The sequence below is a fragment of the Tachypleus tridentatus genome, chromosome 9 (assembly GCF_004210375.1).
Source record: "Tachypleus tridentatus isolate NWPU-2018 chromosome 9, ASM421037v1, whole genome shotgun sequence".
Taxonomy (NCBI): domain Eukaryota; kingdom Metazoa; phylum Arthropoda; class Merostomata; order Xiphosura; family Limulidae; genus Tachypleus; species Tachypleus tridentatus.
This window is the reverse complement of record NC_134833.1, coordinates 159,909,257-159,924,531: the sequence shown is the minus strand read 5'-3', so window position 1 is coordinate 159,924,531 and position 15,275 is coordinate 159,909,257. Positions and strand designations below refer to the sequence as shown.

At 36.6% G+C, this 15,275-nt stretch overlaps 1 pseudogene; it reads left to right on the top strand.

The window, feature by feature from the left end:
* Positions 1–8,836: 8,836 nt before the first annotated feature.
* LOC143227545 (homeobox protein six1b pseudogene) lies at positions 8,837–14,303 on the top strand (annotated as a pseudogene).
* Positions 14,304–15,275: the final 972 nt, after the last annotated feature.

The following is a 15,275-nucleotide window of genomic DNA, read 5'->3' as shown; positions in this document are numbered from 1 at the left end:
TATCCTCAACACTATGTGAAGTTATATTAAATACATAAACAAAGACAGATCACGTGAGGGTATCTCGACACTATGTGAAGTTATATTAAATACATAAACAAAGACAGATCACGTGAGGGTATCTCGACGCCATGTGAAGTTAAATTAAATACATAAACAAAGACAGATCACGTGAGGGTATCTCGACACCATGTGAAGTTATATTAAATACATAAAGAAAGACACTATGACATCATTTGAAGTTATATTAAATACATAAACAAAGACAGATCACGTGAGGGTATCTCGACACTATGTGAAGTTATATTAAATACATAAACAAAAAGACAGATCACGTGAGTTATATTATCTCGACACTATGTGAAGTTATATTAAATACATAAACAAAGACAGATCACGTGAGGGTATCTCTGACACTATGTGAAGTTATATTAAATACATAAACAAAGACAGATCACGTGAGGGTATCTCGACAGTCATCATGTGAAGATCACGTGAGGGTATCTCGACACTATATTAAATACATAAACAAAGACAGATCACGTGAGGGTATCTCGACACTATGTGAAGTTATATTAAATACATAAACAAAGACAGATCACGTGAGGGTATCTCGACACCATGTGAAGCTTATTATATTAAATACATAAACAAAGACAGATCACGTGAGGATATCTCGACAACAGGTGAAGTTATATTAAATACATAAACAAAGACAGATCACGTGAGGGTATCGACACTCAACACCATGTGAAGCTATATTAAATACATAAACAAAGACAGATCACGTGAGGATATCTCGACACCATGTGAAGTTATATTAAATACATAAACAAAGACAGATCACGTGAGGGTATCTCGACACTATGTGAAGTTATATTAAATACATAAACAAAGACAGATCACGTGAGGGTATCTCGACACTATGTGAAGTTATATTAAATACATAAACAAAGACAGATCACGTGAGGAGTATCTCGACACTATGTGAAGTTATATTAAATACATAAACAAAGACAGATCACGTGAGGGTATCTCGACACTATGTGAAGTTATATTAAATACATAAACAAAGACAGATCACGTGAGGGATCTCGACACTATGTGAAGTTATATTAAATACATAAACAAAGACAGATCACGTGAGAGTATCTCGACACTATGTGAAGTTATATTAAATACATAAACAAAGACAGATCACGTGAGAGTATCTCGACACTATGTGAAGTTATATTAAATACATAAAAACAAAGACAGATCACGTGAGGGTATCTCGACACCATGTGAAGTTATATTAAATACATAAACAAAGACAGATCACGTGAGGGTATCTCGACACCATGTGAAGTTATATTAAATACATAAACAAAGACAGATCACGTGAGGATATCTCGACACTATGTGAAGTTATATTAAATACATAAACAAAGACAGATCACGTGAGGGTATCTCGACACTATGTAAAGTCATATTAAATACATAAACAAAGACAGATCACGTGAGGGTATCTCGACACTATGTGAAGTTATATTAAATACATAAACAAAGACAGATCACGTGAGGGTATCTCGACACCATGTGAAGCTACACCCAAGACACAAACGTCATAATTTATAACACACAAAGGGGCGAATGAGCAAACTGAAAACCAATTAACGAAATCTTTATAGAGATCCGAAAGAATAGAACATCCTTCTTGAAACCAAGCTAATGCCTTGATTGAATATTAATGTCATTAGATTTTAGTGTATTGAATCTATGAATCAGATGTCACTACTACTTCGAAGCCATGAATCAGTTGTCATTACTGCATAGAAACCAAGGACTGGATTGAATCCATGAAGCACTTATCAGTACTACGTTGAAATCATGAATCATTTGTCAGGACTGGATTGAAACCACTGATGTGTAGTGTTCTTATTATGTTTTTTTCTAAATGTAACAGTGATCCATCATCTTCCTACTTTTGGTTGCAGACCGAGCTAATACCTTGTTTGAAAATATTAATATAATTAAATTTTACTAACATAACGTATATATGAAACACAGAAAGTACAATAGAACAAATTAACATTAACTGTTGATGTGCCAAAAGTAGTATTAGTTGTCAGTAATTTAGTATCATGAATACCAAATAAACATACCTATTTAGGGTTAAGTTTCCTTTAATCGTTTTGTTCCAAATTATTTATATTGCTGTGAAAATGAGTGTTTATTTTTATTCCAGGCTGATCTTCAAAGGCATAAAGAGGAATCCTATAAAATGTTTTTGTTTGTTTTTTAAAGTTATTGATATGTCACTTCCTGGAAACTATATTAACAACAATAAAGTTTATGTAATTATTATTTTTTACGAGCAAATCACCCCCAACGAAACTGGGAGCCAGTTTAACTTGTGGTAGATCTCTGAATTTCGAAACTGACACGCTAGGTTCGAATCTGTGCTATACAACAAAGTAATTCGTACATTATAAAACATGAGTTTGTTGAAATTTGAAAGCCAGTCCATTCGTATTGATGGTAGCTGGTGATAAGCTACTTTCCTTTTTTTCAGTAATTCAAAATTACGGACAAAGGCTGACAGGTAAAACTATTTACAAGACGACTATTAACGTAGGGGATAAACATTTCACTGAATATTTGGAAGACAGAAGTTTAAACGTATTCAACATTCCAGGCAAATCATATTGATACGTCTAAGCTGTAAAATACTTTAACTGTGTTGAAAAATAACCAACGGTTGAAAACAAAACATATATGAATTTAGTTCGTACTTATTGAGTAAGCCTAATTAATCATATGTGGATGTTACTAACATTCGGGAAAATTGGGTAGTTAATCGTAAACTTTTTTTTGTTACAGTTTTATAACAAATAAATATACGGTTATCCAAATTTTGTGTGAGCTTAACGTAAGTCAAAAATTAATTTAAAAAATAAAATAAATACATTTTGGTAAATGCAGTTTCCGGTGACTCACCATTAAGTTGTAGGCCTATCAACGCTAAAAATGGGATAACTATAAGTGCGGTGGGCAGAACACAGACAGCTTTGTGCGAAACAGTGCATTTCTAATTATGTGCGCCATCTGTTGTCGCATTTATAAATGTAATCTCACACGCATATAAATATTGCACACTTAAGTGATCAGAAACGTTTCTCAAAACAAGAACAAAAAAATCACCCTGTACATTCTAAATGGAGTTCTCAACATTTACCATGGTAAAATACTACACTTCCTTCAAATTTTAAACCTTTATAATTACTTCCACGCAAACACATAAACAAAACATCCACGAAAAATATTTATTAAGATATTTGGAACTGCAAACCCTTTTTGTGTTTCCAGTAAATATTTTGCTGCAAATTAGTTTATATGATTTAAATATAAAAGATCTAATAAATTTAATTCTGAGTCGTGATTATACGAAGTGTTTAATTTTAGAACAATTTTTTTTAATGCTGTTTGTTTCTCCTCTCCCGATTTTATAACTACTTTCTACACGGGTTAATAAGTTGTATTTTAATCTCCACTAACAGTAATATCAGTTTTGTTAAGATGTTTGTTTGAAGTTATGCGTAAAGCTACATAATGGACTATCTGTGCTCTGCCCATCACAGGTATCGAAAGCCGGTTTCTTGCAATGTAAGTCCGCAGACATACCGTTGTGCCACTGGAGAACATCCTCAGATATTGTCAAGCCTATTTGTTCGCTCTCTACATATGTTTGGATGTTTTTCTGATAAAAATTTCATAAGACAGTAATTACATCCATAATCAGTATTTTTCGTCAGTTAACACACACACACACACATATCTCATGCTGTTTTTTTGGGGGGGGTTTTTCCCTCTATTTTATATGCCTAATATTCGAGTCTTCGTCATGGATGAACTTTTGTTGCTCTCTACCTGACTTGGGCCACTGTAGTGGTTATTTTCCTCGGTTTTACAACGACCCCTACACTGGAACCTGTGAAGTGTTTATTTATGGTGCGTATGGCGGAAATGAAAAGAATAATGCCTTGATATTTGTAGAGGTAAAGTTATTTTATCTACCTCAAAGCATAATAGTAAAAAAAATCAGTTATTTACAAATCAGCTACAAAATTCTCACATCCACAAAATGAATGAAACTACAGTGAAATCAAACAATACAAATGGCAAAGACTTCATGAGTTCCGGGTTTCATGCGAAAGGTTTTATTGGCAGCTGAGTATGACAAACAAAGTATGTATTCTCATTGCTTGAAACCAGTATTACTAGTGGATTCATGAGGGAGAAGGCTATAACCCTCAACCTCTTTTCCGATGATCTATCAAACAGATGAGGCCTTAGGCCTAACAAATAAAGAACGAATTATTTCAGAAGATTTTTATGGAAGCAGGGGCGTAGGTCCTGGGGGGGATGGGGGTATACATCCCTCCATTTTAGATGGGGGGTATGGTACATACAATCATCCTCCTTTACAGTTTGGTCTGTTGAATTGTTTTATTGCATCACAGACCTACAAATTGTGTGTTTGTTCTTGTGATTCTCGTGTTCTTACCAATCGAATTACATAATTAGGCCTAGATGTAGGTTTTTCAGTAGCCGAAATGTACATCTTTAATATAAGCGTGCTTCTAAGCTTTTCGATCTAAGCGATAGTTCGTAAGTATCAGTCAGTAGGCCTAAGTATACATGCAAGTATCGTGGCAACAAGATTACTCTGTGACTGCATGTTTACAGCTTTCAAGTTCACGTAATCAGAGATTATCAATTTGGAAATTGAACAGCCCACATAAGTGGTTGCAAAAATCATACCCCCCATCGAGTGTAAAAAATCTACGCCCCTGGATGGAAGATCATCCTTCCTCACCCTTTCAGAGATCTTGAAACTGCCCACTCTGAATTTAGTGTGCCTAAAACAATAATGACACGCAATAAATTTGTACCAGTTTTCTTGTCATTTGAAAAGGTAAACGTGTTATTACTAAAATATAAGTTCCAAACAAGCTTTAGTTTCCTTGGAGAACAATATTCATATAAATTATATAAAAAGAGCAGAATTAACAACTGGATTTTTTAGAACTAATATCAGTTAATGTTGTTATTATTATTCTAGGTATGAAATAGAAATCGTCATTTTATAACGCATAACCCTTCTAGTAACCAAGTTCAACGTTACACTTGATTTTGAAAACGGTTGGTTTATACAAGTAGTTACAAAATTTATCACTTTTGGTACTTTTAACAATAAATTGAACTTTAAACCCATATGTTTTCTTAAACCAGTTTGATAATTACTGGATTTTTTGTTTTTAAACTGGCATCTGAATAAACATAACCATCACAAAAATATATGAAAATGGCCACACATAAATAAGTAAACTGAATTCTCGCCCTTTCAGCCGTGGGGGCGTTATAATGTGACGGTAAATAACACTATTCGTTGGCAAAAGAGTAGCCGAAGAGTTGGCAGTGGGTGGTGATGACTAGCTGTCTTCCTTCTAGTATTGCACTGCTAAATTAGGGACGGCTAGCGCAGATAGCTCTCGTGTAGCTTTGCGCGAAATTCAAAACAAACCAAACCCTAAATAATCCTCTTGTCAAAACTTAACACAGACTGATTCAATTACTTTGGAATCCAACTAACGAGTCAACTTATTTTTCCCTACTCTTATCACAATAGTATCAGTGAATAATTCACTCACGCTACTCCATTGGTAACCGCAGTTGTATCCTGAACTTGAAATAACTACCTGGCTTTCGATAAAGTCCACACAGGTAGGTTTAGTTACCTTAGACTAATTATTCTCCTTGTATCTGTTAAACTCAATTTAAAATATTGTCTGTTAAGACTAAACTAACAATTACACGGTCTAACGTTACTTTCAATAACTTAAAGTTTTTTAAATTTACTTTTATTTACTTAACTTCACTTAAGTTTTGTTTGTTACCATAGTTTTCAACAATTGCCTTTTTCTTTCGTCGAAAGTCCACACGAGCTTGTTCAGTTACTTCAGATAAATTATTTTGTTACAATACAGCAGTGAAATACGCTACGGAAAGCACCCATTAAGGCTAATCACTCACATGCCAGCTAGCTTCAAGTTTTCTTTCACAAACTGTTGAAATGCATCTGTCAGCTCTGTCACGTTACTGAACAGAACCTGTCTATATCCATGTTGCAAGTTGCTGTTGTAATAGGTTCGTGTTGGAAATTTCGCGCTAAGCTACAGAAGGACTATCTGCGCTAGCCACCCCTAATTTAATAGTGTAAGACTAGAGGGAAGGCAACTAGTCATCACTACACACCGCCAACTCTTGAGCTACTCTTTTACGAACGAATAGTGGATTGTCCGTGACATTATAATGCCCCCACGGCTGAAAGGGCGAGTATGTTTGGTGCGACGAGGATTCGAACCCACGAACCCTAGATTATGAGTCAAGTGCCTTAATTACTTGGCCATGTCTGGCCTAAGAACAAGAAAGCCAAGTGTGTACAAGTAGGACTAGTACATGCATTGCGTAGCGGTTGCTATGGGTAACGTTTTGAGAAAGCAGTACAGACAGATTCGGACTATGCATAAAACTTCTTCTCGTCTAATGTCTGCGTGAATACGTCGTGAGTGTACGCATTGAAAGCAAGAACATAACGGTCCAGACCTAAAAGAGAAAAACAATTCGTTCATTAGAACATATTACATTTTAAACTATTGTTTAAGTGATGTTTATTATGATTTAGATTTGTAGATTTCTTCTATTGTGTTGTAGTCTGATGTGTAGATTCCTGCAGATTTCTTCTATTGTGTTGTAGTCTGATGTGTAGAATCCTGCATATTTCTACTATTGTGTTGTAGTCTGATGTGTAGATTCCTGCAGATTTCTTCTATTGTGTTGTAGTCTGATGTGTAGAATCCTGCATATTTCTACTATTGTGTTGTAGTCTGATGGGTAGAGAGATTTCCTGCAGATTTCAAATTTATTCTATTGTGTTGTAGTCTGATGTGTAGAGTCCTGCAGATTTCTTCTATTGTGTTGAGGTCTGATGGGTAGAAGTTCTCAAATTTTTCTATTGTGTTGTAGTCTGATGTGTAGAGTCCTGCAGATTTCTTCTATTGTGTTGAGGTCTGATGTGTAGATTCCTGCAGATTTCTTCTATTGTGTTGTAGTCTGATGTGTAGAATCCTGCATATTTCTTCTATTGTGTTGAGGTCTGATGGGTAGAATCCTGCAGAATTCTTCTATTGTGTTGTAGTCTGATGGGTAGAGTCCTGCAGATTTCTTCTATTGTGTTGAGGTCTGATGGGTAGAAGTTCTCAAATTTATTCTATTGTGTTGTAGTCTGATGTGTAGAAGTCTTCAGATTTCTTTTATTATGTTGTAGTCTGATAGGTAGAAGTATTCAGATTTGTTCTATTGTGTTGTTGTCTGATTGGTATAAGCCTGCAGATTTATTCTATTGTGTTGCAGTCTGATGGGTAGAGTTTGTGGATTTATTCTATTGTGTTGTAGTTTGACTAATAGAAGTATTCAGATTTATTCTATCGTGTTGTACTCTGATGGGTAGAAACTTGCAGATTTATTCTATTGTGTTGTACTCTGATGGGTAGAAACTTGCAGATTTATTCTATTTTGTTGTAGTCTTATGGGTAGAAGGTTGTATATTTATTCTATTGTGTTGTAGTCTGATTGATAGAAGTATTCATATTTATTCTGTTGTGTTGTAGTCTGACAGGTAGAAGTCTGCAGATTTATTCTATTGTGTTGTAGTTTGACTGATAGAAGTATTCAGATTTATTCTATTGTGTTGTACTCTGATGGGTAGAAACTTGCATATTTCTACTATTGTGTTGTAGTCTGATGTGTAGATTCCTGCAGATTTCTTCTATTGTGTTGTAGTCTGATGTGTAGAATCCTGCATATTTCTACTATTGTGTTGTAGTCTGATGGGTAGAATCCTGCAGATTTCTTCTATTGTGTTGCAGTCTGATGTGTAGAATCCTGCAGATTTTTCTGTTGTGTTGTAGTCTGATGGGTAGAATCCTATAGATTTCTTCTATTGTGTTGCAGTCTGATGTGTAGATTCCTGCAGATTTCTTCTATTGTGTTGTAGTCTGATGTGTAGAATCCTGCATATTTCTTCTATTGTGTTGTACTCTGATGGGTAGAAGTCTGCAGATTTATTCTATTGTGTTGTAGTTTGACTGATAGAAGTATTCAGATTTATTCTATTGTGTTGTACTCTGATGGGTAGAAACTTGCAGATTTATTCTATTGGCTTGTGGATTTATTCTATTGTGTTGTAGTTTGACTGATAGAAGTATTCAGATTTATTCTATTGTGTTGTACTCTGATGGGTAGAAACTTGCAGATTTATTCTATTTTGTTGTAGTCTTATGGGTAGAAGGTTGTATATTTATTCTATTGTGTTGTAGTCTGATGGGTGGAAGTTTAGTGAGTTGCGACATTGTTCTTTAATGAAGATAAATAGATCAAAAACACAACTGTCGCACCTGCGCTTTGAGATCATAGAAACTGACGAATCACATGCAACCATCAAGACGACTGAGATTTCTATGTGCTTTCGCCGTAAGATCTCCGCACTTGACACTAAGATTTCGAGTGCAACACTATGACTTCAACGGTGACTTCACATCCATTCAAACGTGATGACTCGTGCCACGAGCTTCTATCTGTTATACCACCCACTACACCTCCGTCTTTAGGCGAAAAGTTACCAGGAAACGTAGGTACGTCTGGTGATGTGTTTACGGACAACCGAGCACATGATAGCAACATCGTCGCCTCGCTTGACCCTCTAGTTTTCGTAGACCACCAAAAAATACCCGAGATGCTGTCCAGCCAAAACTGGACATTTTCGCCGGATCACGTGGCTTGCGTGTGTGAAGCTCTTCAACAGGCTGGAGATAATGACCGTTTGGCACGCTTTCTTTGGTCACTTCCGTCCACCGAGCTCCTACGCTGCAATGAGTCGGTCTTCCGTGCTCGAGCAGCGGTAGCGTATCACCAAGGTAACTACAAGGAACTTTATACCATTCTTGAGAGTTACAGCTACGATCCCCATCACCACCCGGAACTCCAACGGATGTGGTACGTAGCCCACTATCGAGAAAGCGAGAAGGTCCGCGGCCGGCCGCTGGGAGCGGTGGACAAATACCGCCTCAGGCGTAGGTATCCGCTACCCAGAACCATCTGGGACGGAGAGGAAACAGTTTATTGCTTCAAAGAAAAAGCCCGACAAATTCTGAGGGAATATTACAACCAGAACTGCTACCCTACTCCCAGTGAAAAGCGGTTATTAGCCAAGAAAACTGGACTTAGCCTATCACAGGTTAGAAACTGGTTTAAAAACAGGCGCCAAAGAAACAGGACTCGTTCCATATGTGTACGTGATAACCAACAACAGGACTCGTTCTCATGTGTAAGTGATGACCAACTACAGGACTCATTCTCATATGTGTAAGTGATGACCAACTACAGGACTTGTTCTCGTATGTGTAAGTGATGACCAACTACAGGACTCGTTCTCATATGTGTAAGTGATGACCAACTACAGGACTCGTTCTCATATGTGTAAGTGATGACCAACTACAGGACTCGTTCTCGTATGTGTAAGTGATAACCAACTACAGAACTCGTTCTCGTATGTGTAAGTGATGACCAACTACAGGACTCGTTCTCATATGTGTAAGTGATAACCAACTACAGAACTCGTTCTCGTATGTGTAAGTGATAACCAACTACAGGACTCGTTCTCATATGTGTAAGTGATGACCAACTACAGGACTCGTTCTCATATGTGTAAGTGATAACCAACTACAGGACTCGTTCTCGTATGTGTAAGTGATGACCAACTACAGGACTCGTTCTCATATGTGTAAGTGATAACCAACTACAGGACTCGTTCTCATATGTGTAAGTGATAACCAACTACAGAACTCGTTCTCGTATGTGTAAGTGATGACCAACTACAGGACTCGTTCTCATATGTGTAAGTGATAACCAACTACAGGACTCGTTCTCGTATGTGTAAGTGATGACCAACTACAGGACTCGTTCTCATATGTGTAAGTGATAACCAACTACAGAACTCGTTCTCGTATGTGTAAGTGATAACCAACTACAGAACTCGTTCTCATATGTGTAAGTGATAACCAACTACAGGACTCGTTCTCATATGTGTAAGTGATAACCAACTACAGAACTCGTTCTCGTATGTGTAAGTGATAACCAACTACAGGACTCGTTCTCATATGTGTAAGTGATAACCAACTACAGGACTCGTTCTCATATGTCTAAGTGATGACCAACTACAGGACTCGTTCTCGTATGTGTAAGTGATAACCAACTACAGAACTCGTTCTCGTATGTGTAAGTGATAACCAACTACAGAACTCGTTCTCGTATGTGTAAGTGATAACCAACTACAGGACTCGTTCTCATATGTGTAAGTGATAACCAACTACAGGACTCGTTCTCATATGTGTAAGTGATAACCAACTAAAGAACTCGTTCTCGTATGTGTAAGTGATAACGAACTGTAAAGTGTGAATATTTTTCTTACGAGCTGATGTATAAGATACGTTTACTTCTTTAAAATAATAGTGTTTTGTTAATAAAAACCCAATACTTTGTAAGGCGAGGCTAGGAAAAAACGAATGGTTGCGATTTATAAGGAAGGTTATATAAGGTTAGCTCTAGCACCTTAATGACCTCAGGACAGTTTCACAAAGGTTATGTCAGTGGCTGAGTACAGCCCGATGTGGTCAGATCTTCTTCGGTCACGTGGCTACAATCGTCCATTTGTAGTTGAAAGATTCATATCACACTCAGGTAAAGTGTCGCATTCAAAGACAATTCATAATAGAAACAATGGTGTACGTACGTTAATAGCGTGATTGGTTCGCCTTTATATCAATAATCGCCTCCTTCTATTGTTTGGTAGTAAGACTACTTAGATTATCTCGGACGTCGCAGCAACCAGTCACTAAACATACCAGTCCATTTATTCAAGATAGATAATTTAATTTTCGGTTATAAACCAACGTTTTTACGGTGATTTATTTGTTTGTGATTGAGGACAAAGCTACGCAATGGGTATTGAAATCGGGGTTCTAGCGTTGTAAGCCGTAGACATAGCGTTGTGCCACTGGAGGACTATTACAGAGGTGTTTTGTTGTTAATTTTAACAGAAAAACTCGAGATATATGTCGTTGTTTTTGTCTTGAAAAAATACTGTTTCGTAGCCTGTAGGCTTTAAAACAGGAACGAATACGGAACAATTGACACTGATTATTATTTAGTTTTACAGCAGCTGAAAATCACTGACGTAAGACTGAATAAAAAATACTTTTCATTTGTGGCATTATGTGAACTTATATACTTTCATAAAATTATTTAACTGACGGTCCCTCCGTCAGTGAAACAGCGGTGCGTCTGCTGACTTACATATATTCCCGACATCAGCAGAAAAATAACCAACATTTGGCAAAAACTAGTAACAAAATATGACATTGCAGTTAATACCAAATTTATTCAAAACCAGGCACAAAACTGAGGTCTATACTATGTAAAAACTACACTGACAAACACCACACCAACATTATTTATAAAATACAATGTGATAACTACCACGACTTCTATATTGAAGAAACAAGTAGAAAAATGGAAACCAGATTCACAGAACACAAAAAGTCATCTTCACACGTTTTCGAACACTGCAAATCCAATAAACACAACATAACCATAGAAAACACTCAAATGCTAAATAAAGAAACAAACATAAACAAACACAAAATTAAAGAAGCCTTACTTATACAACAACTTAAACCCAAAATAAACCAATATAAAGGAACGCCTTTATACCTATATTAAAAATAATAAAATAAATAATATAAAATTACGTATTCAAATATCTAACACCCCCCTCTATATTCCGACACTCAGTTACACAACCCCTTTCAAACATGTGGTCAGCTTCTGGTCAGTTACCTCTCTCTTTCTTTGTGAACCTGACAATGACCGAAAAAGGTCGAAACGAGGTTCGCTCCTCTACGTAAAATATTTTCTCAACCCAAACGAGCCGTTTTTACATATATAAAGCACAGATGGCTCATTGTGCAGCTTTGTATTTAATTTAAAACAAAGCTAACTGATAGTTACCTTCTGGTGTCCATCAGAGTTTATTTACCTGTGGTGTGAAACATCTCAATGAAAGTACCCACAGGGACATAGCGGTAAGTTTGAAGGCTTATAATACTAAAATATGTGGTTTCGATATCCGTGGTTGGCACAGAACAATGATTCATTTTGTCACTTTTTGTTTAAATAACAAATAAACGAACGTCTCATCGAAACGGCCATTTTGAACCCGAAGGGTACATCATGCGCAAGTGAGCTAAACAACGGGTCAAAGTTCCGTAGGATTCAGGTTCGCCATCATTAGTTCGGAATAACTTGTCTGAGAAAGAAGGTGATCTGTAGTTCTCCCTGCCACAAGGGCTTTCTTCGGCTCTTTGAACCCCAGGCCTGACGATCCGCAGCCCGACATGCTATCTATGTCATACCGGTCCGCCTTAAAGACAGCGTGTTCACATACCATAATGACTTTCAAAACTCTTTTAATAAAGTGTAATTTGAAGATATACATAAACTATATTAACGAAAGCCCGTTTACACACTCATTAGTATAATTGTCTTTCTTTGTAATTAAACACAAAGTTACATGATGGGTTATTTGTGCTCTGCCTACCACGGGTATCGAAACCCGGTTTCCATTAGAACAAAAGATTCGTTTCAGACAAACTATTACTTGGTCTTTCTGCTTTTACAATGACATCGAAATCTAACTCGAAAGACCCGTTGATATCAGCATTGGCGAGATAAGAAGATGACACTATGACGATAAAAGCTACATATTATTACAGGATTAACCAAGGCTCGAACGACAGTGAATAAAAATGATACTTAAAAAAAACAACCGAAAATTTGCAATGGATTACTTAAGGTTCGATCAACGCAAAATTTGCTGAGCCTCTGGTGGAGATGTATTTAAATAAATGTCCGGTGCGTATGTGTTTTCTTATAGCAAAGCTACATCGAGTTATCTGCTGAGCCCACCGCGGGGAATCGAACCCCTGATTTTAGCGTTATAAATCCGTAGACACACCGCTGTACTAGCAGGGGTCTGAAATGTCCGGTTTTAATAAGTGTACTTGAAAATGGATATATTTAGATTAATTATTTTGCAAACATTTGTGGGTATATATTTCTTTCAAATTTACTAAAAACAATAATAATATAAACTATGAACATCATTCAGCAATCTCTAAATTATTCTTTAAGCCTATCTATTGAAGATAACAATGCGTTCTTTTAAAAGCATGAGTCTCACTGAAAGTGCTTTACAATAAAATATTGCACGATTTTTATTACCATAGGAAAGTATTCTAAAAAAAGCTATCTTCGCCGTGTCCACTACAGTCGACAAAGGCTTTTCTTTTTTAATCGAAAACCATATGTTTTTCTCAACTAAACACAACACGTTGCACGTGATACCTTTAACATATTCTGTGTGGGAAAGCAGAGATGATTTAGTGATAATCGTACAATGACCGGCTCCTGGGGGGTTCCAGGTTTGCGTTCCGTTATTACTTTGCACTTCAAAGTCGGAGGTGCACTAAATAAATTGCGTTCAAATACCATTATTCGGTCGGACAACTGAGAGTAGGTCAAAGGTTAGCGGAGTTTACTGTTTCCCCTTTGGACAGCTTTGTGCAAATATTCCCTCTTCCCCACAGTGGCATAGCGGTTTACAACGCTAGAAATTAGGTTTCGATACCCGTGGTAAACAAAAAACAGATGGTCCTTTGTGTATCTTTGTGCTTAATAGTAAACTAAGCAACAGTGGTACAGCGGTATGCATGCGTACTTACAAAACTATAACCCAGGTTTCGATACCCGTGGTGGGCTGAACATCACGTAGCTTTTTGCTGAATTACAAATAAACAAGACAGATTTTCCTAGTTTTACGCGAAAATTTTACAAAGAATTAACAACAACAACATAGTTGTGTCCTTATGTTCACTGATTAATTGTTCATTTCTTTCACGACTCTAATAAAGGCGAAACCTTTGGCGAAACGATCTGGTGTCAGCAAGTTGGGTTAATACTCGTTTAAATAAATAAAGCAGGTCGTTTACGTTGTGCAACGTGAACTCTTTAGCATTCATTTTTTTTTTAATTAGACAGAGTTTGCTGTTCATAACTTTGGTCAGATGATTGGTCAGCTTAACTGATTCGGTGGAAATTTAGGATACTTTATAGACCTATGATTAATTGACGTTTGTTATTAAGTTGTTTTGAAAGTTACTGGATGGAGGTCATAGTTCATATCGAGGGATATATAAATAAATATGTATTTGTAACAACTATATAATATCGTGCAAAGTAAACTCAACATGTTGTACTTTCTTGGAAAGTCTTGTCAACTCCGCAGCATAGGCGCCTAACACATGGGGCAGAAGGGCTCATGGTCCCACACCTTTTCCAGTCAGTGCATACAAACTATTATTAACAACTATGTTAGACAAACGTAGCTCCCCCTCTTAACTCAGTTCCAAAGACATCAAGAGCTTAGAAAGCTTGTAGGGGCATTATTACTGAACAAGTGATCTATTATAATTAATTATTCGTGTGTATAGTTCTTCTCGTGATTCATGACACGCGCACGTTTTACTGACGTCAAGACAGTAGAAACTGCAACGTTAAGCGTTCCATATGTGATGTCATTTCAGTGTCTACTAACTGACTGACGAAAACATGCTACTGTATTGTGATGCGAGAGGTTAAAACAGGTGGCATTTGTTCTTCATAGAAACATTGAGTGTGGCTGTGGTTTATGCTGACTCCACAGCCAATATTTCCTTCCGTCTCCACTTTACCTTTTACTTTCTCCTGACAAAGAATCTGTGTGTACTTATCACAGTGTTAACCTGTCTAATATTGGTTCTATAAAACAACACTAAGGGTTTAGAAAAACCTTAAAACAAGTACAGTGTGTTTATTTTCCTAAAAGTACGTCAGAGTTTTGCCAGAGTTTATGATGAAAATAATGTAGTAATTTATTTTCTTAACGTTTCTTCGTTCTATTTGTTTCTAATTGGTTAGTTTAACCTTGACAAATATTCTCTTACAAGAAAATAAAGTTGATACTGTTTTATGTTGTGTCAACTGTTTCTTAATTGCTTGGTTTCAAACACTGATGTCCC